At 42.7% G+C, this 25,330-nt stretch overlaps 1 protein-coding gene across 4 annotated transcripts in view; it reads left to right on the top strand.

The window, feature by feature from the left end:
• Positions 1 to 25,330, top strand: part of WASF1 (WASP family member 1) — a 204,648-nt gene that overhangs the window by 54,872 nt on the left and 124,446 nt on the right. The window contains exon 2 of one of the 4 annotated variants that reach the window (XM_030556113.1): positions 13,922 to 13,999. The exons of the other annotated variants lie outside the window; for them this stretch is intronic. The gene's annotated coding sequence lies outside the window, so the exon portion shown is untranslated. The remainder of the gene's footprint in view (positions 1 to 13,921; positions 14,000 to 25,330) is intronic. 4 annotated transcript variants of the gene reach the window in all.

Here is a 25,330-nt window from a genome sequence, read left to right as displayed (position 1 = left end):
ACTGGGGGGCCTCATGGCACACCTCCCATACACAATATTTTTAAAAAACAAAGTTACCCTAAGACCACATCCCAAATTCTTACGTAAAATAGTTTCATCATTCCATTTGAATCAACCCATCCATCTCCCATCATTCTTCCCAAAACTTCATGGGAACAAACGAGAAGCAATGCTTTATATCCTGGGCATCTGAAGGACACTTTTTATGTTGAAAGGACAAAGTCTTTCATCAAGTCACCACCATTATTTCTCTCCATCACAGAACAATCTAAGGGAGATGCCATATCCAAACAGAGGCTGTCGAAATGGATCTCTAGTTGCACTGACTTTTGTTATTGCCAGCAACAATTGCAAACCCACACTGGAGCCACCTCACACTCAGCCAGAGCGTCTGCATTGATAGCCTTTCTCAACAATCTACCTGTCAAGGACATTTGCAAAGCAGCAGCTTGGGCATCCATCCATATGTTCACACAGTACCATTCCATAGAGCAGCACTCGTCATCGGACACTCTACTGGTACTTGTGGTTTTATCATCTATCAAAAGTGCACCTCCAAAGTACCTTCCTTCCACTGAGGGGCACTGTTCTACAGTCACATAAAGTGGAGCCCCCACAGGGACACTCCTCGAAGAAGAGAAAATTACTCATTCTTTGCAGTATCTGAGGTTCTTCAAGGTGGTTTGCCCTGTAGGTGCTCCACTATCCTCCCTCCTCTCCTGTACTTCAGAGTTCTTTTGCACCAAAGTCTGTGCGGTAGAGATGGAACTGAGGGAGGGGTGGGGGTTGGTTGCACAGCATTATGTAACCTCGTGAGGCAGCATGAGACGGGGACAGCGCACATGTGACCCAACCAATTACAAGCTCAGGATCACAGATTCACGTAAAGTGGAGGACCCACAGAGACAACTATCTTGAAGAACCTGCACAGGGTGAGTAACCACCTCTTTCTAGCAACGAATTTGTCAGTGCTCAGCTGAGTCCTACAGCCTTGGCAAGAGCTGGCACCTTGTCTGCCAGTGTCACAGCAATCACGCAAAGAAGAAAAAATGGTTACTAATCTTTTGTAACTGTTGTTGTTTGAAATGCGTTGTACACGTCCTTTCCACAACCTGCCCTTCTACCCCGCTACGTTGGAGTTTCTGGAAAGAAGAAATTGAGGGGACTTGGGATTGGCTGGGCCCTTTATATTGCAGCAGAGGGCATTTGAGCCACCCCAACGGGCACCATCGAGGGGAAAAACTTTGGGTGACTGTGTGCAGAGTGCACGCACACTGAGAGTGGAGTAGACATGCACAACACGTCTCGAAGATCAAAAGTTACGAAAGGTAACTTGCCCTTAGGGATTAGGGAGCGTTTTTGATTGGTTCTGAAAGATATTTGTTTACATCTAGCTCTGCACTTAGCTAGAAATATGGTGTCTACAATGTGGAGCCTTGGGAAGGAATTATAGATTTCCAGTGCACCAAACAGGGAGCCCAGAGAATTATCTGCTTTGTTGTTTTTTTTCTCCCTCTGTCTGAGTATGGTAGTATCTGTTTATATCTTTCCATCTCGTCTCTCCATCATTATTCTGCCATGAGCCCGGTAACTTAGACAGGACTGGCCTCCCTGAAGGGCTCATAAAGATCAAAAGAATTAGTAACACTGACAACAAGCTACTACAGATTGGATTTGTATGTCTCTTGGTTTGTGCTCCAGAACAAACAAAAATGTATTTATTTACATACAATTAATACACCTGCTGAAGCCCAAATCCCTTCCTAAGCATTTTAGCTCCGAAAACACCCTTTCCACAACTCTCTTTTTCAGTCACAAGAGTAGCAGGGGGAATAACGCATTCTAATGTATCAAATCATATTTGATTTGTTGCTTAGCAGCCAAAGCAAATTATGGAAATTGAAATCTCTGAGACAGATTGAATATTGCTGTAGTGAAGAGGGTTCATTTCTGTTTGCATTCCTTTTTGTTTTATTAAATAATATAATTTCTGTTCTGAGGTAACTTCATCCCCCCAATGTGTTACATTTAGGCAAAATCATAGGAATAGTATCAGAAATAATCTGCTTAAAAATTGAAGTGTGATATTATAAAGCTGTGCCTTTGAAATCTCAACAGATAAGCACTTTAATTAGGTACATCAATGAGAGAGCCCAACAAATCCCCAGCATGGTTGTTTAGGGAATTCCCTTGATTCTGATTTAATTTACAAGTTATTTCACCATATAATTTCAAGTGTATAAAAATTACATTAAACCAGCCTTTTTTTAAAGTTATAGGCAATTGAATTTCATATCGTGCAATTGAAAAATCAGTTCATTTTAATTTTTTATCATTTGGACTCGATCTCTAGTTACTCTGTATAGTTAGCTGGATGCAAAATATTCAGATTAGAAAAGCAAATATAAACAAAACCATTAAGCATGCACAATGCTTCTCTCTGCCTTTCTCTCAGTTACGGCCATTACATACTCAGTCACAAGGGAGAGCTACAGTCGATCTATTTTATAAACAAGCTTATAATTATGGGTTTTTTGGTAATTAAATAAATACAAAAATATTTTATTATATTAAAAAGGGCTGCCATATATTATAGCTTTAGCCAACAGCTGTAATATAGGAAAATGTTAGTAGTTAGGTTTGCAAAACTGTTGTCACTATAACCTTTCGTTTTCAGATACACAGAATATTATGGGGAAAAAATTCCCTTTAGTCTCAAGATTTCCATGCTTGGCTTCAGCCCAAGTGTGATTTTTAAAAAGAGGAAAAGGTGTGGAAACTTTCAGCCAAATTTTGGTGTTTGACATGGATTGTCTATCCATTTTCAGTTAATTTAAATACCTTTATTTCTAGTTACAACAAAACCAGCTGATGACTAAAACTTGAAATTTTTTATGTAAATAGTTCTGAACAAGGAGTACAGTCTTCGATAAGCTTGGAGGGGAGGGTCGAAATATAAATTTGAGAGAGAAAAATCACTTCTGAACATGCTCAGTAAACATCTGCTATGACTTTTAGTAAAGCCTAATGAACTCTCTGTGACAGCACATATCTGGCAGGGAGAATCTTTTTACTGTCCTTTTTCTTTCTGCATCAGGAGAGATGCAAGGGATGTAGCTCTCAGACTGTTCAGGGGTGATGATACTCCTTTTACTCTTTCTCACCTGACTCCTGAGGCTTGTTGTCTACAAACCTCTCCTTGTTTAAGACATTTCTCACACCTGTTTAAAATACCTTTCCTGGATTAAATGATTAATCCTGTAATGTGTGGATAGGATCACTTTGAATATGGATTTTAATGCATATGTAAATGCTACAAACTGATATTGAATATGTATGAGAGGATTGTTAAAAGAACAGAACATTTATTATCCTAACTCTTACAGTGAAAACCCAATATAGAGAAATGAGAGATGTTGAAAATGTGCATTTCCTTGACACTAAACTTAATAAGCAATTATACAAAACAAATGAAACCAAACATTGAGGTTTCTCTGTAACTTGCTTACAGTGCCAGCTCACAATGTTCCAAAGACTCTTCAGGCTTCCACAGAATTCTCTGTTGCTATAGCATCTTTTATCTAAAGATCTCTGAGCACCTCCCAAACATTATTAATTAAACCTAATAAAACACCTGTGAGCTAGGAGAAGTATTTACCCCCGTTTTACAGATTAGGGAGCTAAGGCACAGAGATTTTTTGAGGGCTGGGATAAGAACCCAGGTCTTTTGACTTCCACTACCCTAATCATAAAATGATTCTTTCTTCTTATTTTCTGTCTAAGAGAATTTGATCGCTGATCCCTCTTTCAGCTAGCTGCAAGGTTCTAGGTTATGGAATAGTGTTGACCTGAACATTAGTTTTGTGGAGAGGATGTTCAAATAGTGGTGAGATCCACCCAGTTAGTTGGATTCAGGAAAGGAGCATTTATCTGCTGGGATTTCTGGCAGGATCAGATTTCATGCCTATAGCTCAGATACAATCTCAATTTCTGTCGCAGGAGGAATTGTTGTAAAGGGAACACTTCCTGCCATCCCATTAGATATAAAATCATCCTTGAAGTTATAGCTGAACAAGGAACATTGGAGGAGCATCTTATGAAAACAGAAAGGTTCATTTTACAACTGATACTGGCCTAAAGGTGTGGAGTCTACATATAAGCAACTGGATGACCTAACAGAAATAGTTAATAACATAAGAACGGCCAAACTGGGTCAGATGAGTGGTCCATCTAGCCCAGTATCCTGTTTTCTGACTGGCCAGTGCCAGATTCTTCAGAGCAAATGAAAAGAGCAGGCAATCAGCTAGTGATCCATCCCCCTGTCATCCACTCCCAGCTTCTGGCAAACAGAGGCTAGTGACACTCAGAGCATGGACTTGCATCCCTGACCATCGTGGCTAATAGCCATTGATGGACCTATTTTCCATGATCTTATCTAGTTCTTGTTTGAACTTTGTTATACTTTTGGTCTTCAGAACAGCCTCTGGCAATGAGTTCCACAGGTTGACTGTGTTATGTGAAGAAGTACTTCCTTCAGTTTGTTTTAAACCTGCTGCCTATTAATTTCACTGAGTGACCCCTGGTTCTTCTTTGAATGTGGGTGCTCCACTTCAGGTGATTGTGTGCCTTGCACATCTAGTTGGAGAATTTCAACAGCCGTGCCTGGCTGGGCCGCACATACACTCTCCCCAAATCACGCCTGCAGTGGGAAGTAACTAGTGCCATGTGGTTTCCTCTCTCCCTGCCCGCCCCCAGTTCCTTCTCAATCACCCTTGCTCCAAGTCAGAGCTCCAGCAGTGCGCTTGTTCACTTTACCTGAGATTTAATTTGGTTAGATTAGTCAAATAGTTTAGTGTAGTTAGGTTAGTTGGTTAAGAACCTATTATTTCTTTTACTCCTCGTTTTAAAAAACAAAAACAAAAAAACCCACCTTTTTTCCTTTTGTCCTCTTAAGGGATGTTATTTTTCTCAGAATGCCAGGATCTCCTGGCCTTAAATGCTGCTTCTCCTGTTGTGAGGCAATTCGACTTTCTGACAGACACTTGCAATGTGTCCGGTGCCTGGTAGAAACCCATGTGCCCCAGAAGTGCACCCATTGCCACAGTCTTGAGACCTGGACAAGGAAAGCGAGGGACCTTAAACTTAAACTTATCCTAATGGAGAAGTTCCTCCATCCTGCCTTAGACCTGGGCTTGCAAACTTCTCCTGCCACCCTATTACCGCAGGCGGCTTCCGACACCCCCCCGTTCCCCTTCTTAAGGACATGGAAAGAGGAGAGCTAACACTCCCCCTATCAAGACAGCATCAAAGAGGAAACATTCCCTGACTCCATCCACTACATCGGTACTGACCGCACCATGGCTTAGTACCTTTGAGTCAGCAGGGATCTCTGGTACCAATGGTACCTTCACAGTCGGAGACCCTAAGTTGGCAGGCTCTAAGAGGGCAGGCAGAAGACCACCTCCTCCACCTCAGCACCTGCAGCAACTCTGCAGTACAAAGGCAACAGCACCACCTGCTGGCCCTATGTTGAATAGCAGAGACACTCCACCACAGATTGCCACACTGTCCTTGGCATGTTCTCTGTTGGCTTATTCCCCTGTCACAGGGGCACATAGGCACTCTTCACCATGATTCACAGTACCACCAGCTGCCTCTTCCGAACAGAGCATTGAGGAGACAGAAGTTTTAGCTCAGGAGGTAGCTCCTGCCACCTGCAATTTATTCTCACTGGATGAGACTATTATGTCCCTTACGCCTACTGCTGGAGATGATTTCAGGAATTTCCAGATAACCCTAGAGGAGGTCTCCAAGTCAAGTCACGAGCTCTTGGACATACTTCATGTGTCCACCTCCTCCAAGATTGCCTTCCGATTAACTCAGCAATCCTGGAACCCTCCACAAACATCTGGCAGACCCCAGTTACCATCCCGCCCACATGTAAGAGAGAGGAGAAAAAAATTACGTCCCTTCAAAAGGGATGGAATTTCTATTCACATATCCTCAGACAAATTCATTGGTAATTGATGCAGTTAACGAACGGGGCAAACAGCATTATTCTAGATCCACCCCTTATGGTAAAGAGTGGAAAAGACTCAACTGCAATACCTATTCATCAGCGATAGGGATCGCCAATTATGAAGCCCTTATGGCGAAGTAGGACCATGTAAACGATTCCAAATTTTCTGACTTTATTGACTACATACCAGAGGACAAAAGAGAGCAGTTTACATTGCCCATTTCCAAGGGCCACCTCTTGCCTAGAACTGCCCTTAAAGCCCCTGTGGGCTCTGCTGACATGGCGGCAGGCTTCCCTAGGAAGGTCCAAACCACAGTAGAGAACCTTCCATTCAAGGGTCCAAAGCTGTTTGCCACCAAGACTGACAAGTCACTCCATTTGTTGAAAGTTTCAAGGGCCACACACAGATCTCTTGGCATCTATACATCTGCAACAAAATGCAAACAAGGCAGGCATTATACATCGCAACGTCCCAGACAGGTCCCGTACACACAGCAGCCGAGACAATATGATAACCGGAGGCATAGACAGAGACTGCCCAGACACAGACCAAGCTCCTCCCAACCCACCACATCTCAACAATCAACCTCTAAACAGCAGATCTGAAGTTTTAGTCGAGGGCTTGCTAAATCTCCCCCAACTTTTGCTGCCACCACTACCTCCCACCAGCCATCCCTTTACCAATCATCTAATAACATTCTGTCCAAACTGGCAAGCCATCACTTACAACAGATGGGTATTGGTAATCACCAAGACCAGCTTTGCCATCCAATTCCTCCCCATCCCTCCTCCCCATGCTTCCTCCCCATCCCTCTTCAGGGACCCCTCTCATGAGCCCTTCCTGAGTCAGGCAGTGGCGTATCTCCTACAACTGGGCACAGTAGAGCCAGATCCAGTGCATCACAGTGGGAAGGGCTTCTAATCCCATTATTTTTTAACCCAAAGGAAGTCTGAAAGATGGAGACCCATCCTCAGTCTCAGGAAGCTAAACCAATTAATCACAACATGACTCAGCATGGTTACGTCAGTTACAATCATTCCAGTTCTGGAACAAGGGGATTGGTTTGCAGCCCTCCACCTGCAAGAGATATATTTTCACAATACTATATGCCCTAGTCACAGGAAATTTATTTGGTTTGTACTGGAACAGGACCATTTCCAAAATACAGTACTACCCTTTGATCTCTCCACAGCCCCCTGAGTATTTTCAAAGTCCTTGTTGTGGCAGCAGCCCAGCTTTGCAAGAACAGGGTCATGATATATCCCTCCTTAGACTACTGTTTAATCAAGGCTTACACTCGGGCAGAAGCTGTTGCAGTCACACACCAGACAATGTCGCTCTTCACCAGTCTCAATCAACAAATAAATGTCCAAAAGTCCACACTAACGCCAGTCCAGAAATTGGACTTCGTTGGCATGCAACTAAATTCGCTAGAAGCAACAGTGTCATTACCTCTTCAGAGAATCACCACTCTAACGAACCTCATCAATACCTTGGTGCACAGCCCAAGGATATTGACTAGGACCTGTCTTCAGCTACTATGTCACATAGCGGCAACCACATGTGATGAAACGTGCCAGACAGCACATGCACTGCTTGCAGGGTTGGTTCAAGATGGTGTTCACACCGCACAAACACAATTTGAACAAACTTCTGAGTATGCCAATGAAGGTCAAGGACTCACTACAATGGTGAACTAACCTGTACAACGTCTGCCCAGGTGTCTCTTTCCTTCAGCCTCCTCCTGAATTGATAATCACAGTGGATGTCTCTCTACTGAGTTGAGGTGCTGTAAATGTGCGGGACTCACCCAGCAGTGCCTCCTGCTGGTCATCCATGGGAATTAGCTCACCAGCCGTCTGGAGTGCCCTCTGCAGGCCAGTGTCCCTACATACAGCATACTCACCAACTGGATCTTACTGGCCCTTCCCTTCCTTTCCAGGACAGGTTATCCTATTTCTTGCTTGCGCGGCAGGCCATCACCTCAGGCAAATGTGTGCTAAGCATGGCGAAATTGAGAAATAAATTGCAGGGTATATTCATGTGCCCTTCCCAGTCTCTCCTCAGGGACGCCTCTCATGAGCCTGTACTAAGGCAAGAAATGCAGACTCTACATTCTGTGGGTGCTAGAGAAGCGTCCTCAGGGGTAGGGAGGTTTATTCTTGATAGCTTTTAATACCCAAAGCCAGAGAGGGGTCTCAAACCCTTTCTAGACTTTCAGAACCTAAAAAACGCATCAAGAAGTTGAAGTTCCATATCATAGACTTTAAGGTCAGAAGGGACCATTATAATAGTCTAGGCTGACTTGCACAATGCAGGCCACAGAATCTCACCCACTCACTCCTGTAATAACCCCCTAACCTATGTCTGAGCTATTGAAGTCCTCAAATCAGGGTTTAAAGACTTCAAGGTACAGAGAATCATCCAGCAAGTGACCCGTGCCCCACGCTGCAGAGGAAGACGAAAAAACCCCAGGGCCTCTGCCAATCTGCCCTGGAGGAAGATTCCTTCCCAGACCCAAATATGGCAGTCAGCTAAACGCTGAGCATGTGGGCAAGACTCACCTGCCAGACACCCAGGAAAGAATTCTCTGTAGTAACTCAATTCCCACCCCATCTAACATCCCATCACAGGCTGTTGGGCATATTTACTGCTAATAAGCAAAGATCAATTAATTGCCAAAATTAGGCTATCCCATCATACCATCCCCTCTGTAAATTTATCAAGCTCAGCCTTGAAGCCAGATATGTCTTTTGCCCTCACTACTCCCATTGGAAGGCTGTTCCAGAACTTCACTCCTCTGATGGTTAGAAAGCTTTGTCTAATTTCAAGTCTAAACTTCCTGATGGCCAGTTTGTATTTATTTGTTCGTGTGTCCACATTGGTACTGAGCTTAAATAATTCCTCTCCCTCTCCGGTATTTATCCCTCTGATATATTTATAGAGAGTAATCATATCTCCCCTCAGCCTTCTTTTGGTTAGGCTAAACAAGTCAAACTCTTGAGTCTCCTTTCATAAGACAGGTTTTCCATTCCTCAGATCATCCTAGTAGCCTTTCTCTGTACCTGTTCCAGTTTGAATTCATCCTTCTTAAACATGGGAGACCAGAACTAAACACAGTATTCCAGATGAGGTCTCACCAGTGCCTTGTATAATGGTACTAACACCTCCTTATCTCTACTGGAAATCTCAAGACCGAATTAGTTTTTTTCACATTGGCGGCTCATAGTCATCCTGTGATCAACCAATACTCCGAGGTCCTTCTCCTTCTCCTCTGTTACTTCCAACTGCCATGTGTCCCCAATTTATAACCAAAATTCTTACTAATCCCTAAATGCATGACCTTGCACTTTTCACTATTAAATTTCATCCTATTACTATTACTCTAGTTTACAAGGTCATCCAGATCTTCCTGTATGATATCCTGGTCTTTCTCTGTATTGGCAATACCTCCTAGCTTTGTGTCATCCACAAACTTTTTATTAGCACAGACCCACTTTTTGCGCCAAGGTCAGTAATAAAAAGATTGGTCCCAAAACCGATCCCTGAGGAACTCCACTAGTAACCTCTCTCCAGCCTGACAGTTCACCTTTCAGTATGACCCATTATAGTCTCCACTTTAACCAGTTCCTTATCCACCTTTCAGTCTTCATATTGATCCTCATCTTTTCCAGTTTAACTAATAATTCCCCATGTGGAACCATATCAAATGCCTTGCTGAAATCGAGATAAATTAGATCCACTGCATTTCCTTTGTCTAAAAAATGTGTTACCGTCTCAAAGATGATCAGGTTGGTTTGGCACGATCTAACTTTTGTAAAACTATGTTGTATTTTGTCCCAATTACCATTGAGCTTAATATCCTTAACTACTTTCTGCTTCATATGGTATCCCTTGCTACTATTATCCCTTCCCTATATCTAGGAGACGGTATGCTGCCCTTAACTTCCAAGATGCCTGCTTCTGTGTGATGATCCATTTTGGTCAGAGGAGGTTCCTGAGGTTTGCCCTTCAGTCTGCCATCGGCATTGACAGTTTTCACCAAGCACATAGCAATGGTAGCAGCTTTCCTCCACCAGAGAGATGTCCACACATATCCTTACCTGTACAGTTGGTTGATTCAAGGTTGCATCATATGTCAGGTAGAGGCCATTATCCCTCATAGTCTGTTCAGCATCCTAGGATTGAAAATAAGCAAAGAAATCCATGTTATCACTTCTACAAAAAATAGTTTATTGAAACAGTCCTATACTCAACAAGGCCTTTGTGCCTTCTCCCAGATTCCAGACTATATGGAACCTCTGTGCATCTCTCAAGGATTAGTCACAAACCACAGTGAGGAATTTTCTCAGGCTCTTAGGTCACATGGCTGCATGTACATATGTGACCCCTCATGCCAGGCTCCACCTCAAAGTAAGGTAGGCAAGGTCAAGTCAATCTATTGCTTTCAGATTCACCATGTAGACAAGCTGGTATGCACCTCAGACAGGGTGTTGTCATCTCTGAGCAGGTGGATGAGCCAAGATGATGTTTGTGAGGGAGTCCCCTTCTCTCTACCTCTCCTTTATGTGACTTTGGTAATGGATGCTTCAGTCATGAAGTGGGGAGTGTATTTGGGTAATCTTCTGACTCATGGTTTGTGGACTGCCCATGAGGCCAGGTTACACATAAATGTTTTTGGGTTGCATGCAGTATTCTGTGCATGTCAGCAGTTCCTGCCTCATGTGCAGGGCAAAACTATGTAGATGCTCACAGATGTGAACAAACAAGGGGGCGCCTAGTCAGACAGTCTGTGCACAGAGGCAGTCAAACTGTGGAATTTCTGCATACAGAGCTCAGTCACTCTCACGGTCTCATTTGCCAAGTATTTAAAATGGCCTGAAGATCACTTGAGTAGATTCTTCATCTTTGACCATGAATGGTCTCTCAATGTGGCCATTCTAGCTTTGGTGTTTTGTGTAGAGGGTTTTTAGATGGTGGATCTGTTTGAGATTTGGCAAAACAGGGTCATGGTCCAGGGATGGGTAGCAGTTGTGGGTCAGTCTCAGATGTGTCCTGTTCCATGGAATGATCCTTATAGCTCCACCCTGGCAAAGGCAGCTGCGATGGTCTGACCTGCAAAAGCTCCCTACTTAGGAAGCTTTTCTCTTGCCACTAACCAGAGACCTCGTAACTTGGAATCATGAGCCCGTGCTGCACTGACCCCTCAGGTTGCTACACCTCACAGGATGGTCATCAGTGGTTAAATGCAGAGAAGACACACAGTGAGGTGGCAGTCCAAAATGTCCTCAATAGTATAAAACCTTCCACTGGAGAGGCTTACCTTAGTACATGGAAGCACTTCTCCATCAGGGTGACTTCCCTTAATGTGTCACATGCTCAAACTAAAATTCAATCAATTCTGGACTCTCTCTCTCACTCTTAAGGAGTCAGGTCTAGCCCTCAGCTTCATTAGGGTGCATCTGGCTGCTACCTCAACTTTTCACCCTTGAATTGATGATGGAACTATTTTTACTAATCCTATCACAACCAGGGTCCTGAAAAGTCTAGATATATTATTCCCACCCATTCTGGATCTAGCACCACCTTGGGACTTGAACTTAATTTTTTCTGCCCTTATAGACACCCCATTCAAGACTTTCGCTTCCTGTTTGCTTCTACACTTCTTAGAAAAGGTGGCCTTGTTAGAGGCCATCACCTTGGCTAGGAGAGTAGGAGAGCTAAATGCACTTGTCACAGGTCCACCATATATACCATTTTCTACAAAGATAAACTCAGTTATAGACATAGATATAAGTTTTTGTCAAAGATGGTATCTGATTTTCATCTGAACCAGTCTATATACTTACCTGTTTTCTTCCCAAAGCTGCATGCTGACAAGGATGAATGAAGGCTGCATGCGCTGGATGTGTGGAGAGCTTTGGCTATTTGCCTGGACAGGACAAAAGCCTTTTGGGTTTCTTGGACTATAACACGGTTCAAAGAAGAACTAGATAAATTCATGGAGCATAGGTCCGTCAAGGCTATTAGCCAGGATGGGCAGGGATGGTGTCCCTGGCGTCTGTTTGACAGAAGCTGAGAATGGGCGACGGGATGGGTCATTTGATAATTACTTGCTCTGGTCATTCCCTCTAAAGCACCTGGCATTGGCCACTGTCAGCAGACAGGATACTGGGATAGATGGACCTTTGGTCTGACCCAGTATGGCTGTTCTTATATTCCAAGCTCTACCTCCTCCATAACAACATGGAAGTATCTACAATATAATGGACAAATGCAAACACAAAGAAGGGAAAAAAGTTACTCCTCTTAACCGGTGGTCTTCAAGATGTGTTGCACATGTCCATTACACAACCTGCCCTTTTTTTCCCCAGTGCATCAGAGTCTACTGTCAGCATTCTGTTGTGTGGGAACCAAAGGTGGGGTGGGGTGGCTTCCACCCTTTATACCCTCTGTTCGGAGCATGAGGAGCCAGGGTGTGAGCCCCATTACTGTTACCACTGGGGAGAAGAGTCTAGCATGGGCACATTAGCTGCACACACCCCTACAATGTAATGGACATACGCAGCATGTCTCAAGGAACAAGTTATGAGAAGGCGAGTAACTTTTTTCCCCTAATTTATTATTTTTTATTTTTTATTTTCTTATTTATTCCCCTAATTTATCAGTTCATAAAAACCACAAAAGCTGTAAGACTAGCCCCTCCAGCTATAAAGGACACTAGCTTTTCCCAAAACCTACTTTTAAGATAGTACACTATGAACAGAGAGTCATATTTGAATTATCAGGGGAAGGAGTCCCTCATTCAGGAATTGGTCATTTTGTTCTAAATGGGCAAAAAAATCAATCTGCTATTCATATCTGTTCTTCATGTGTTTGGGACTAGCAGCCAAACAACAAAGTTGATGAGTGGGAAATCATTCAGCAAGGATAATGGTGTCTGAAGTTTTCTAAAAAAGTGAGTATGGCCTACAGGATTGGAATTCATGAGATGTGGGTTTTGTTCCTGGCCCCTGCTGATCTTAATACTTAAGCTTACTGGGCTTAAAACTGTGTGGTGTTGAGCTCTCTCGACTTGTGTTGAAATTGAGTTGAAAGCACTCATCATCTTGCAGGACTGGGCTGTTAATCTCTGTATTTCAGTTTCCCAATATATAAATTTGAATGTTTACCTCCCTCTTAGAGCTGTAGTGAAGCTTACTGCCTGTAAGCATTGATGTCCTTAGATGAAAGGTAGAAGTGCAGTGTATGAGGTCCTAAGCCAGCAGTGGGACAGCTAGGTGGTGGGTATCATGTAGAATTGCAAAGCTGTGGCTTGTAGCAAATATATAGAGCTATGGGCTTTTGCTTAAGATATTTTGCCACCTGACATCCTATTCAATACAGAAAGTGTGTGGTTATTGCATGAATATACAATTTTGGTTTTAACAGCATATTTTGATGTGGTATTACTTAATTGTGCCCATATGTCTTATGGATCCAAATAACTAATTTTTCTAGTGTGTACACTTGAGTTGTTGTCTTGAAGCTGTTTAAAATAAATCCCTTTCGTGCCATTCTTCTGTGTATGTTCATCACTGTGCTTCTCAAAAGCAAAATGAATGTAATGATGCCGCTGAATGTAATTGTAAGGCGTACACTGGACAACCATATGGATGCTGTTTTGATGCAGTTACGTTCTATGTTTGTTTGGCACACGCTAGATTAATAGTAGTCAATGAGCGTTGTGTTAGCCATTATGATGTCATTAGAAGTCTATTAGTATTGTAGTAAATGAAGCAGTTCATTATATTCCAGTGTCAGTCGAAGTCTGTGGAAATGAGGTTTATGCAAGCATATGATATTGAGATACAATGTGCTATATATTTTGTTAGATTTGTTTCATCTTCTTTGTCATTTAGATGACTGTGCTCTGAAGATCCTGCTACAAATAAGTGATCAAGTACAGATGTCTTCAGCCATGAACAGTTTTTTGGATGGTATTCTATCAGTGCTGCTGTGTTGCTAAATATTTCTTTGAGATCACAATTTGTATAGGAAATATATAAATTATTCTTTAATCCAGTCTGTCTGACTATCCTGTACTGTCAGCAAAATCTACATTTACTGTTCAGTTGCTCCTAATTTTCATTCCAAATTGTATGTAAACTGGAGCGAACATAATGGGTTTTTATGTTTTGCAAAATGGGTCTTTTGAAATGGCATCTTCTGTAATAACAAATGCAAGCATGTTCTGCAGGATTCAACTAGCAAGTTTGAGTAGCAATTTTAACTTTGTAAATACCTTTCTAATTTGAATCCCCCTCACATATTTACCTAGACTAGAGGCTAAAGGAATCCTGTCTTAAATCAAACACATGTGGCTACACTTGGAGGTGTGCAGCGCTGGGAGTTATAGCTGTCTTCGTACAGCTGTGTAGGGACAGCGCTGCAGTGTGGCCACACTGACAGCTACCAGCACTGCAGTGTGGCCACAAATTTTAGCATTTGCAGCGCTGTTGGGAGTGGTGCATTGTGGGCAGCTATCCCAGCGTTCAAGTGACTGCAAGGTGCTTTTCAAAAGAGAGGGGTGAGGGGGAGCGTGGGGGAGAGAGAGAGAGAGTGGATTTTTGGAGCTGTCAGCTCCCTGCCTTGCAAGTTCTAAGGACTGGAACATACACATCACCAACCTGCGATCATTTTAAAAGTTTCGAGCCCTTCCCCCACCCCTCTCTTATTCACTAAATGCAAATTATGCACTCTGAGCTCCAACACAGACTCCGCCCTCCCTCTCCGCCCTGTGGCTTCTCTCCTCAAGCAAACAGCTGTGAACATTCCAAAGCAATTCCCCTGCCTCTTCTCGAGCAAACAGGAGCTGTGTTTGTTTTTTCGATAAGCAGCTCCGGGAAGCCCAATCTTCCGGTTTGTTGTGAACAGGCATTCTGGGATACCTCCTAATACTCTGGAGGCCAATTACAGCACTTTTGGTGGCCACACCTGCGGAGCAGCGCTGCATCACCAGCGCTGCAATTGTTATACCCCAAGCAGACCAGGTGTACAGCCAGCGCTGCAGCCAGGGAGTTACAGTGCTGGATGTGTCTTGCAGGTATGAACAGTTACTAATTTGCAGCGCTGTAAACCCACCAGCAGCGCTGCAACTCTCCAGTGTAACCATGGCCACAGTTTTTAAAAAAAAAGGTGTAGGTGGAGAAGCCCCAGTCGCTGCAAGATCAGTAATTGTTTAACTTTTTCACATCTAGTCTGTTAAAATTTGTCAATGTACAACATGTAAATAAAATTTTCAAGTTGGCAATAATAATAGACTTTCCCATTCTATGATGCAAACGTAGTGTTTTTTGTTGTTTAATTTTTCTAGTGTGTACACTTCAGTTGTTGTCTTGAAACTGTTTAAAATAAATCCCTTTCATGCCATTCTTCTGTATATGTTCACCACTTTTTTTTTTAATTCCAGGGATATTTATTGCAAATTCTGGCCTGATATTATTTTGTGATAAAGGTGATGGTTTAAAAAAAGTCTGATTAATGTGTAATTCAAAGGTGAAGAGCTAAGAATTTTTTTCCCAAAGAAAATGGCAATCCCTCCTCCATACCACCTCTTTTTAGATTTTTTTTCTTAAAATAAGGCTCTAACATATAAAGCACAAGATGGAGTACTAGCTGTATTTGCTAGAAGCTACCAAATCACACTGGGAAAAAAATTACTGTCTCATGAAGCACCTATCTATAATGTGTCGTTGGGGGGAAAAAGCTGCATTTTAATGGGGACTTCAATCTGAGTGACATATGCTGGTGGTCTCCTGCTGGTAGCACTAAAACATCCTCTGAATTTCTAAAAATTATGGATGACAATTTCTTAATTCAGTGTTGCATCCAACATAGGGAAATTCTAGATTAGACCTCATATTGACAGATAAAGAGGAATTGATTACAGAGCTAAAAACTAGTGGTAGCTTAGGTACAAGTGATCATGACTTGATTACATTTGTTATGTGCAAACAGAATAAAATCCAAACGTGTGTGTGTGTGTGTGTGTGTGTGTGTGTGTGTGTGTGTGTTTTAAAACAGCTCTCGGGACTGTTAATGTTGATTTCTTCCAATGCATCTTGTAACACTAGGGAAGTTTCAGCGCACTGGAAGAAAGCTAATGTGCTAATAATTAAAAAGGGATACATTGGTTAATGAAAAATAGATCTTGTGAAACTAACAGTATCTTTTTTTTATGAGACTACAGATTTGGCTGATAAAGATAATAGGGTTGATGTAACATACTTAGAACTCTGTAAGGCATTTGATTTGGTCCAGCACAACACTTTTGATTAAGAAACTAAAATAGTGCAAAATTAATACAGCACACACTAAATGGATTAAAGACTGGATAACAGAAAGTTTCAAAATGCAATTGTAAACAGGGAATCATCACTGAGCAAATGTGTTTTTAGTGGGGTCCTGCAGGGATTGGTTCTTGGCCCTATGCTTTTTAACATTTTTATCAGTGACCTGGAAGAAAATATAAAATCATTGCAGATAAAGTTTGCAGATGACCACAAAGATAAGGAGAAGGTTAATAATGAAGAGAACAGGTCACTAGTGCAGAGCAATCTGGATCACTCCAGTAGGTTCCTTATGTGAACCTTATGCATTTTAATATGACCAAATGTAAGGTCATACATCTAAGAACAAAGCATGCAGGCCATACTTACAGGATGGGGAACTCTATCATGGGAGGCAGTGACTCTGAAAAGAAGTTGGGCATCATGGTGGATAATCGGCAGAACCTGAGCTCCCAGCAGGATTCTTTGGGTAGAAGGGCTAATGTGATTCTTGGATGTATAAATAGGAATATCAAGTAGGAATAGGAAGATAGTATAATTTCTGTGTTTGGCACTAATGTGACAGCTACTGGAATAGAATATCCAGTTCTTGCGTCCACAATTCAAGAAGGATATTGATCAATTGTTTGCAGTGTTATTGTAGCTGTGTAGGTCCCAGGCTATTAGAGACACAAGCGGGTGAGGTCATATCTTTTATTGGAACAGCTTCTGTTGGTGAAAGAGACAAGCTTTCAAGATACACAGAGCTCTTCTTAGGTCTTGGAAAGTACTTGGCTACACTTGAGAGTTACAGCGCTGGTGGTGGCTTTACAGCGCTGTAACTCACTCCTCGTCCACACTGGCAAGGCACATACAGCACTGTATCTCCTTGGCTACAGCGCTGCATGTACTCCACCTCAACGAGAGGAATAAAGAGAACGGAGTGCCAGTGTAAACAGTGATTAATCTTACTGCACTGTAACTGACCTCCGGAAGCTTCCCATAATGCTTTTAAGCAAAGATAACACTCTTTGTTTTGTTGTGATGCCTCTCTTTGTTTTGTTGTGAACTCGGGGCTCCCGGAGCTGCTTGTCTAAATAACAAACACAGCTACTGTTTGCTCGAGCAGAGGCAGGCAAGGGGATCCCTTTGGAACATCCACAGCTAGTGTTTGCTTGAGGAGAAAAGCAGCAGGGGGGGGGGTGTTTCCATTTCGGAGCAGCTGCTTATCTGGTCTGTGAGCTGAAAAAAACAAAGAAGGCTATTTGCATTTAGTGAATGAGAGGGGGTGGGGGAAGGGGTCGAACTTGCAAGGCAGGGAGCTGACACAGTGTCAGCTCCAGAAATCCACTCTCTCCCCCGACGCTCCCTGTCACACTCCACCCCACCTCCCTCTTTTGAAAAGCATGTTGCAGCCACTTGAACGCTGGGATAGTTGTCCATAATGCACCACTCCCAACACCGTTGCAAATGTGGCCACGACAGTGCACTGGTAGCTGTCAGTGTAGTGTCACAGCAGCGCTTTTCCTACACAGCTGTACGAAGACAGATTTAACTCCCAGCGCTGTACAGCTGCAAGTGTAGCCATACCCAGAGTGTCAGGCTAAATAGAAGGTGGAACTGATTGTTTAGCATAAGTAGTTAACACATATTTTAAGAGACCATTCAAGGTGAAGTGGCCAGTTAGCACCTCTGCAGTCATAGGACAAAAAAAGGGGGATTAGTGGGTTACAGATTGGATTTATGGTTTATTACCACAATGTCTTTATTAAGAACATGATTTCTAGTGTTTAGTTGCAAAATTATTAAATTCAGCTCCCAGGCTCCTCTTTAGAAGTTGTTGTGCAGGTTTCCTTTAAGGATGAGGACTGAGAGGTTGGATATGGAGTGATCGTTTTTATTTTTAAATGTTTGCCCACAGGTGATGCAGTGTTTTTATCTTTTATCAGTTTTTTGTGAGAGTTCAGTTGAGAGAGTAGTGATTGTCCCAAGCCCCCTCTTCTGGCCTTCAAACAACTCTGCAACCTCTTCAAGCTCATCAGAAGCAAGCTCCTGATAGACCAGGAAACACCAACTCAGAGTGGCACCAGACCCTGCAGTAACAACAGATGCAAAACCTGCAGATATATCCCCACTGTTATGATGATCGATACTCCCCACAGCACACCTTTCAAACTCATATACATGCCTGTCACAACATCAGAGGGGTAGCCGTGTTAGCCTGGATCTGTAAAAGTGGCAAAGAATCCTGTGGCACCTTATAGACTAACAGATGTTTTGGAGCATGAGCTTTCGTGGATGAATACCCACTTCGTCGGATGCATGTAGTGGAAATTTCCAGGGGCAGGTATATATATGCAAGCAAGAAGCAAGCTAGAGATAACGAGGTTTAGTTTAATCAAGGAGGATGAGGCCCTGTTCTAGCAGTTGAGGTGTGAAAACCAAGGGAGGAGAAACTGGTTTTGTAGTTGGCAAAGCCGTTCACAGTTTGTTTAATCCTAAACTGATGCTGTCAAATTTGCAGATGAACTGAAGTTCAGCAGTTTCTCTTTGGAGTCTGGTCCTGAAGTTTTTTTGCTGCAGTATGGCCACCTTAAGATCTGCTATTGTGTGGCCAGGGAGGTTGAAGTGTTCTCCTACAGGTTTTTGTATATTGCCATTCCTAATATCTGATTTGTGTCCATTTATCCTTTTCCGTAGAGACTGTCCAGTTTGGCTGATGTACATAGCAGAGGGGCATTGCTGGCATATGATGGCGCATATTACATTGGTGGACGTGCAGGTGAATGAACCGCTGATGGTGTGGCTGATCTGGTTAGGTCCTGTGATGGTGTCGCTGGTGTAGATATGTGGGCAGAGTGGCATCGAGGTTTGTTGCATGGATTGGTTCCTGAGCTAGAGTTACTATGGTGCGGTGTGCAGTTACTCGTGAGAATATGTTTCAGGTTGGCAGGTTGTCTGTGGGCGAGGACTGGCCTGCCACCCAAGGCTTGTGAAAGTGTAGGATCACTGTCCAGGATGGGTTGTAGATCCCTGATGATGCGTTGGAGGGATTTTAGCTGGGGACTGTATGTGATGGCCAGTGGAGTCCTGTTGGTTTCTTTCTTGGGTTTGTCTTGCAGTAGGAGGCTTCTGGGTACACGACTGGCTCTGTTGATCTGTTTCCTTATTTCCTCGTGTGGGTATTGTAATTTGAGAATGCTTGGTGGAGATTTTGTAGGTGTTGGTCTCTGTCTGAGGGGTTAGAGCAGATGCAGTTATACCTGGGTGCTTGGCTGTAGACAATGGATCATGTGGTGTGCCCAGGATAGAAGCTGGAGGCATGAAGGTAGGCATAGCGGTCGGTAGGTTTTCGCTATAGGGTGGTGTTAATGTGACCATCACTTATTTGTACCGTAGTGTCTAGGAAGTGGACCTCCCGTGTAGATTGGTCCAGGCTGAGGTTGATGGTGGGGTGGAAGCTGTTGAAATCGTGGTGGAATTTTTCCAGAGTCTCCTTCCCATGGGTTCAGATGATGATGATGTCATCAATGTAGCATAGGTAGAGAAGGGGCGTGAGTGGATGAGAGCTGAGGAAGCATTGTTCCAGGCTGGCCATAAAAATATTGGCATATTGTGAGGCCATGCAGGTGCCCATAGTGGTGCCACTGATCTGGAGATATATATTGTCATCAAATTTGAAATAGTTGTGTGTGAGGATAAAAGCACAGAGCTCAGCAACCAATTGTGCTGTGGCATCAGCAGGGATACTGTTCCTGACAGCTTGTATTCCATCTGTGTGTATGATATTTGTGTAGAGAGTCTCTACATCCATGGTGGCTAGGATGGTGTTTTCTGGAAGGTCACCAATGCATTGTTGTTTCCTCAAGAAATCAGTGATGTCACGGAGATAGCTGGGAGTGCTGGTGACATAGGGTCTGAGTAGAGAGTCCACATATCCAGACAGTCCTTCAGTGAGAGTGCCAATGCCCAACATGATGGGGCATCCAGGATTTCCGGGTTTGTGGATCTTGGGTAGTAGATAGAATAACCCTGGTCGGGGCTCTAAGGGTATGTTGATTTGTTCCGGTGTTAGTGTAGGGAATCTCCTGAGTAGATGGTGCAGTTTCTTAGTGTATTCCTCAGTGGGATCTGAGGGAAGTGGTCTGTAGAATTTGGTATTGGAGAGTTGTCTGGCGGCCTCCTTTTGGTAGTCAGACCTGTTCATGATGACAACAGCACCTCCTTTATCAGCCTCTTTGATTATAATGTCAGGGTGGTTTCTGAGGCTGTGGATGGCATTGCTTTCTGCACGACTTAGGTTATGAGGCAAGCGATGTTGTTTTTCCACAATTTCTGCCTGTGCACATCATGTCACATACTTCATCCAATGAAGTAAGTGCTCGAATAACTATGTGGGTAAAACCAGACAATCACTGTGCTCTTTTCCAGATATGAAGAGCTCTGTGTAGCTCAAAAGCTTGTCTCTTTCACCAACAGAAGTTGGTCAAATAAAAGATATTACCACACCCACTTCAGTTGGTGAGGGTGCACAGAAGAGCCATGAGAATGGTTTTTAACGTGGGAAAACCTGTAGTGATAGACTCAAAGAGTATAATCTATTTATTTTAGTGCCTGGCTACACTTGCAGTTGTAGAGCGCTGGGAGTTTCGGAGACCGCAGCAGGGAAAACGCTGTCTAGTGTTTACACACTCAGCTGGAAGCGCACTGGCATAGCCACATTAGCAGCTCTTGCAACGCTACAAAGAGCAATGCATTGTGGTAGCTATCCCAGCGTTCAGCTGGCTCCAACATGCTTTTCAAATGCGGGGGTTGGGTGGAGTGTGACAGGGAGTATGTTGTGTGTATGTGGGGAGAGAGAGAGTGGGTTTTTGGGGTACTGAGAGTGTGGCAGCATGCTGTCTTGTAAGTTCAGACCCTCTTCTCCCCCTGCGCGCCTCTCATGCTCACAGCAAGCAACATTCCACACTAATGGCTTGCTTTGTCCCGAAACAGATAAGCATGCCAGCTGTCAGAAACCGAGCTTTGAAAGGGCATATCAGCATTTATACAGCCGATTCCAAAACAATGACAAGGATGGCCACTTGACTTAAGGGGATTATGGGACGTTTCTGGAGGCCGATCAAAGCACAGTAATGCAACACCTCTGCAGCTGCAGAGTCCAGGTGCTCTAAGTGCCTTGCCAGTATGGACCAGTTGGGAGTTAGGGTGCCTGGGGCTGCTTTAATGCACTCTAACTTGCAAGTGTAGCCAAGCCCTTAACAAACAGAAGATTAAGGGGTGTCTTGATCACAGAATATAAGAATCTCTATTCTATGGGGATTCTGTGGGGAACAGAAATTTCATAATAAAGGGCACTTTAACCTAGCAAGCAGAGGTGTTACAAGATCCAGTGTCAGAAAGTTAAAGCTAGACTAATTCAGACTAGAAATAAAGCATAGATTTTTAACAGGTTATTTTTAACAGTCATTTGGTGGACTCTCCATCCATAGAAATTTTAAAATCAAGGTTGGATATTTTTCTAAAATATATGCTCTAGTTCAAACAGGGAAGACCTATGGCCTGTGAAATACAGGTGGTCAGATGATCACAGTGGTTCCTTTTGCCCTTATAATCTATAAATATGGTTTCGGGAAGTGCAGCTTGAACTAGAGGGAAAGAGTAGGATCTGCAACCCACTTTTTGCCTTAGTTCTGGGAGAGACCTATACAAGGCCCCTGTGCTTATGGCCAGCCATTTAGGAGCAGCAACAGATACCTAGGGTGAGAGGCAAGCTGTCACGGCCTCAGTTGTCTCCCAACATAATTTGAAGCAAGTAGTTCTGAACTGTTTTTATCTTAGAGTTTTACTAAGATGACTATTAGACAGGCATTTATATTATGTTTCCCATATCCTGCCATCTGACTTTTCTGTACCCTGTATCCAAGCCATCATGTTTCACGCCCTCCTTCACACCCTGACAGCCCTGTCGTCCTCCTCTTTCTTCTTAGACCATATCGTTTCTTTTCCTGTAATACCTCTCACTCCTCCAGCCTCAAGAAATATCACTTACAACTTTATTAATACATATAAAAGCACACCCTTAAAGAGAACTATTGTGAACACATTCAGAACTAACTAGGGTTACCATATGCCCTTTTTTGGATGGGACAGTTCCATTTTTTAAGCCCTGTCCTGAACGTCCTGAGTTTTTTGTCAAAACTAGGCATTTGTCCTGCTTGCTCTTGCCAACTGATGATTAGTTGGCAAGAGCAAATGGGGCAAATGCCCAGTTCTTCCAAAAAAGTGGAGTGCAGCCCCCTAACGGGGCACGGAGGAATATTCAGGGTGGCGAGAGGCAACACCAGCTCTGTGTGGTGGGACTCAGGTGAGTGGCATGGGCCAGCCCCGCATGGCGAGGCAGCTTGGGTGAGGGGTTCAGGCCAACCCCACATATGGGGGGGGGGAGAGGACTTGGGGTAGTGGAAGGCTCAGGCAAGCAACTTGGGCCAGCCCCACATAGTGTCTTGTTTTCTCTTTGAGAAATATGGTCACCTTACAGCTAACTGAATTTACCACCTGATCTTTTGTTGTAATATTTATTTCATTCTTCTTCCTTTCCATCTCTGTTGTCTTTGATTGTCGCATTATGTTTATATTTTATATTATAAGCTGTGTGGGACAAGCATCAGGCATCTTTGTCTATAACACACCTATACATGACAGGTGCAAGATGAAAAACAAAGAGAAAAAGGGTGGTAGTGCTTATTCGTGCTATAGGAAAAAGTTAGAAGGGGAATGCACTGTTTCTTGATTGAAGGAAAAACAAAAGCCTTACTTTGGATCCCATGTACAAAGTAAAGGTTTTTTGCATTAAAATATGAAAGTAGATAGTCTTTTGCTCAGTCACTGTTTCTAAAATGTATTATAATATGGTGGTTGAACTACAGTTGCAATGCAACTGTGAGGAGAATGGTGTGAATAAAACATGTTCCTGCAAGCTGCTGGTGTATAAAGGTATAATTTTTTCTTTTTTTAAGAATGGAATGTTTTTTCATAGCAGATAAAAGCAATTGATATTTTAGTATGTAGAATATAGGGTGACCAGATGTCCCGATTTTATAGAAACAGTCCCAATATTGGGGGCTTTTTTTGGTATGGGCTTCTATTACTCCCCACTCCCTATCCCAATTTTCACACTTGCTGTCTGGTCACCCTAGCAGAACACATTAGCTAAAGCTGACATAGCATGAGTTGTGCAATTGATAAGTGTAAGAAAATGCTGTCTTTTAAACTGCTACCGAGACTCTCATATGTCTGAGTAATATGGATCAATATTCAAAAAGCCTCCTGGATCCCTCACAGTTAATTAATCAATCCTTTATAGGGGGTGGTGGGGATGCAAGCATGGGTGACCAGATAGGCCTTGCAGCATGACATGAGCTGAACTCTAAAAACAGGGACACCTTGCTGAAAACACCCTGTTTCTAGCCCCCTCCTAACTAAGGAACTTCTAATTTAAGAACCTCATCTGATTACAACTGTCCAAATCTCTGAGGTATACAGAACCAAAACTATACAGCGTTCTAGGTTAAAGCAAACACCTGAAATTGGATCGGGGAACAAACTAAAAGCCAGTGTAGGAACAGAAAGGAAACTAGAAGATGTACTGCAATTGGATCATAAGGATATCAGTAAGCATCCTAAGATACATCCCCATCAGAAGCTCGCTGTTTTATTTATTTATTTATTTATTTTTGTTGTATAGGGACACAGCACTTCTAATCTTGTCTTTTGGCCTAGTGTCTACTATACATGCATACTGATTAGCCACCAGAGTATACTTACTCTGTTTGTTCAACTGATGAAGAACTATTATTTGGAAGAAGTCAAGAGAGATCAATGTATTGGACTTAGTCGAATATGTAAAACCATTTCAGATCTCATCCTGCACTTGAGTGTATGGCAAGTGTATTCACACCTTTGAATTCTAATGAAAGTCAAAGTTTTCCTCCTTTACATACGAGGCAAAGAAATTGTGTCCAGAATGTTTCAGACAAGCTGTTAATGCTATCCCAAAGGCCTCAACATTATCCCTTACATTTTAGGCCTGTTTCTTTGCTACATCTAATAATTCATACTGTGTCTGCCTTACAGCACTTCAGCAAAGATCCTTGTCAGGATCTCTTGCAGCAAGTGTTTAATGATCTTGGTTGGCTAAAGTACTGATATCCTTTTTTGCTGAAAGGAGCTATTACTGTCTCAAACTCATAGTTTTCATAGCTTCTAGAAACATCGTCTCCTTTATAAAGTTTGTCGTTATCATAGACTTGCTGTGGAAGGTAGTAGAGAGACAATGATCATCTGTAGCTGTCTAAAGAAATATAGGTTAGCAGGAGTTTGCCTAATTCTCCCCCCCACATCCATGTCACCATAGAATTTTGCCGAGTGACTAGTGCCAAGTCCTTCTCTACCTTGTTTCCTTTTAAAAATAGTTTCCTATATATTTCAAAATACTTCTTGTGGGTAACAAAGGCATTGAATTTTACTCTATCATCAATCTTCCTCATCTCTCTCATGGTAAATTTTGTTGTTTTTTTCCTCCCATAAACAGGATTTTAAATGCTTTGTTAATCTACCTGTTCAAAATAAAATGTGAAACCTCATGCTGTTTTTTTCATTCAACATACTACGATATTGTGTTTGTTAAAACTGTTATAACAGTTGTGTTCTTTTACATTTGACTTTATTATCTTATAATTGAATATAGTTTGTGGAAAATGCTAGAAATGATAACATTGAAGCTGAAGTTCATGCAACATGCAGCAACAGTTCATATTTTATCTACTTTGCTCTGTCTTTGCACCTCAACCATAACTTGCAGGGATTTCCATTAGGAGAAAGAGTAACTTGTCTCTGTGCCAATTCAATTCTTAGCTTCTCTGCTAATTAGTATACTGGTTTGACATCACCAATGTCCATCACATAAGCCTCTGACTAGACATTTAAAATAATGGTAAG

Source organism: Gopherus evgoodei, chromosome 3 (assembly GCF_007399415.2).
Source record: "Gopherus evgoodei ecotype Sinaloan lineage chromosome 3, rGopEvg1_v1.p, whole genome shotgun sequence".
NCBI classification, from domain to species: domain Eukaryota; kingdom Metazoa; phylum Chordata; order Testudines; family Testudinidae; genus Gopherus; species Gopherus evgoodei.
Note: the sequence above shows the minus strand (reverse complement) of the source record. Positions and strands in the feature narration are given on the sequence as shown.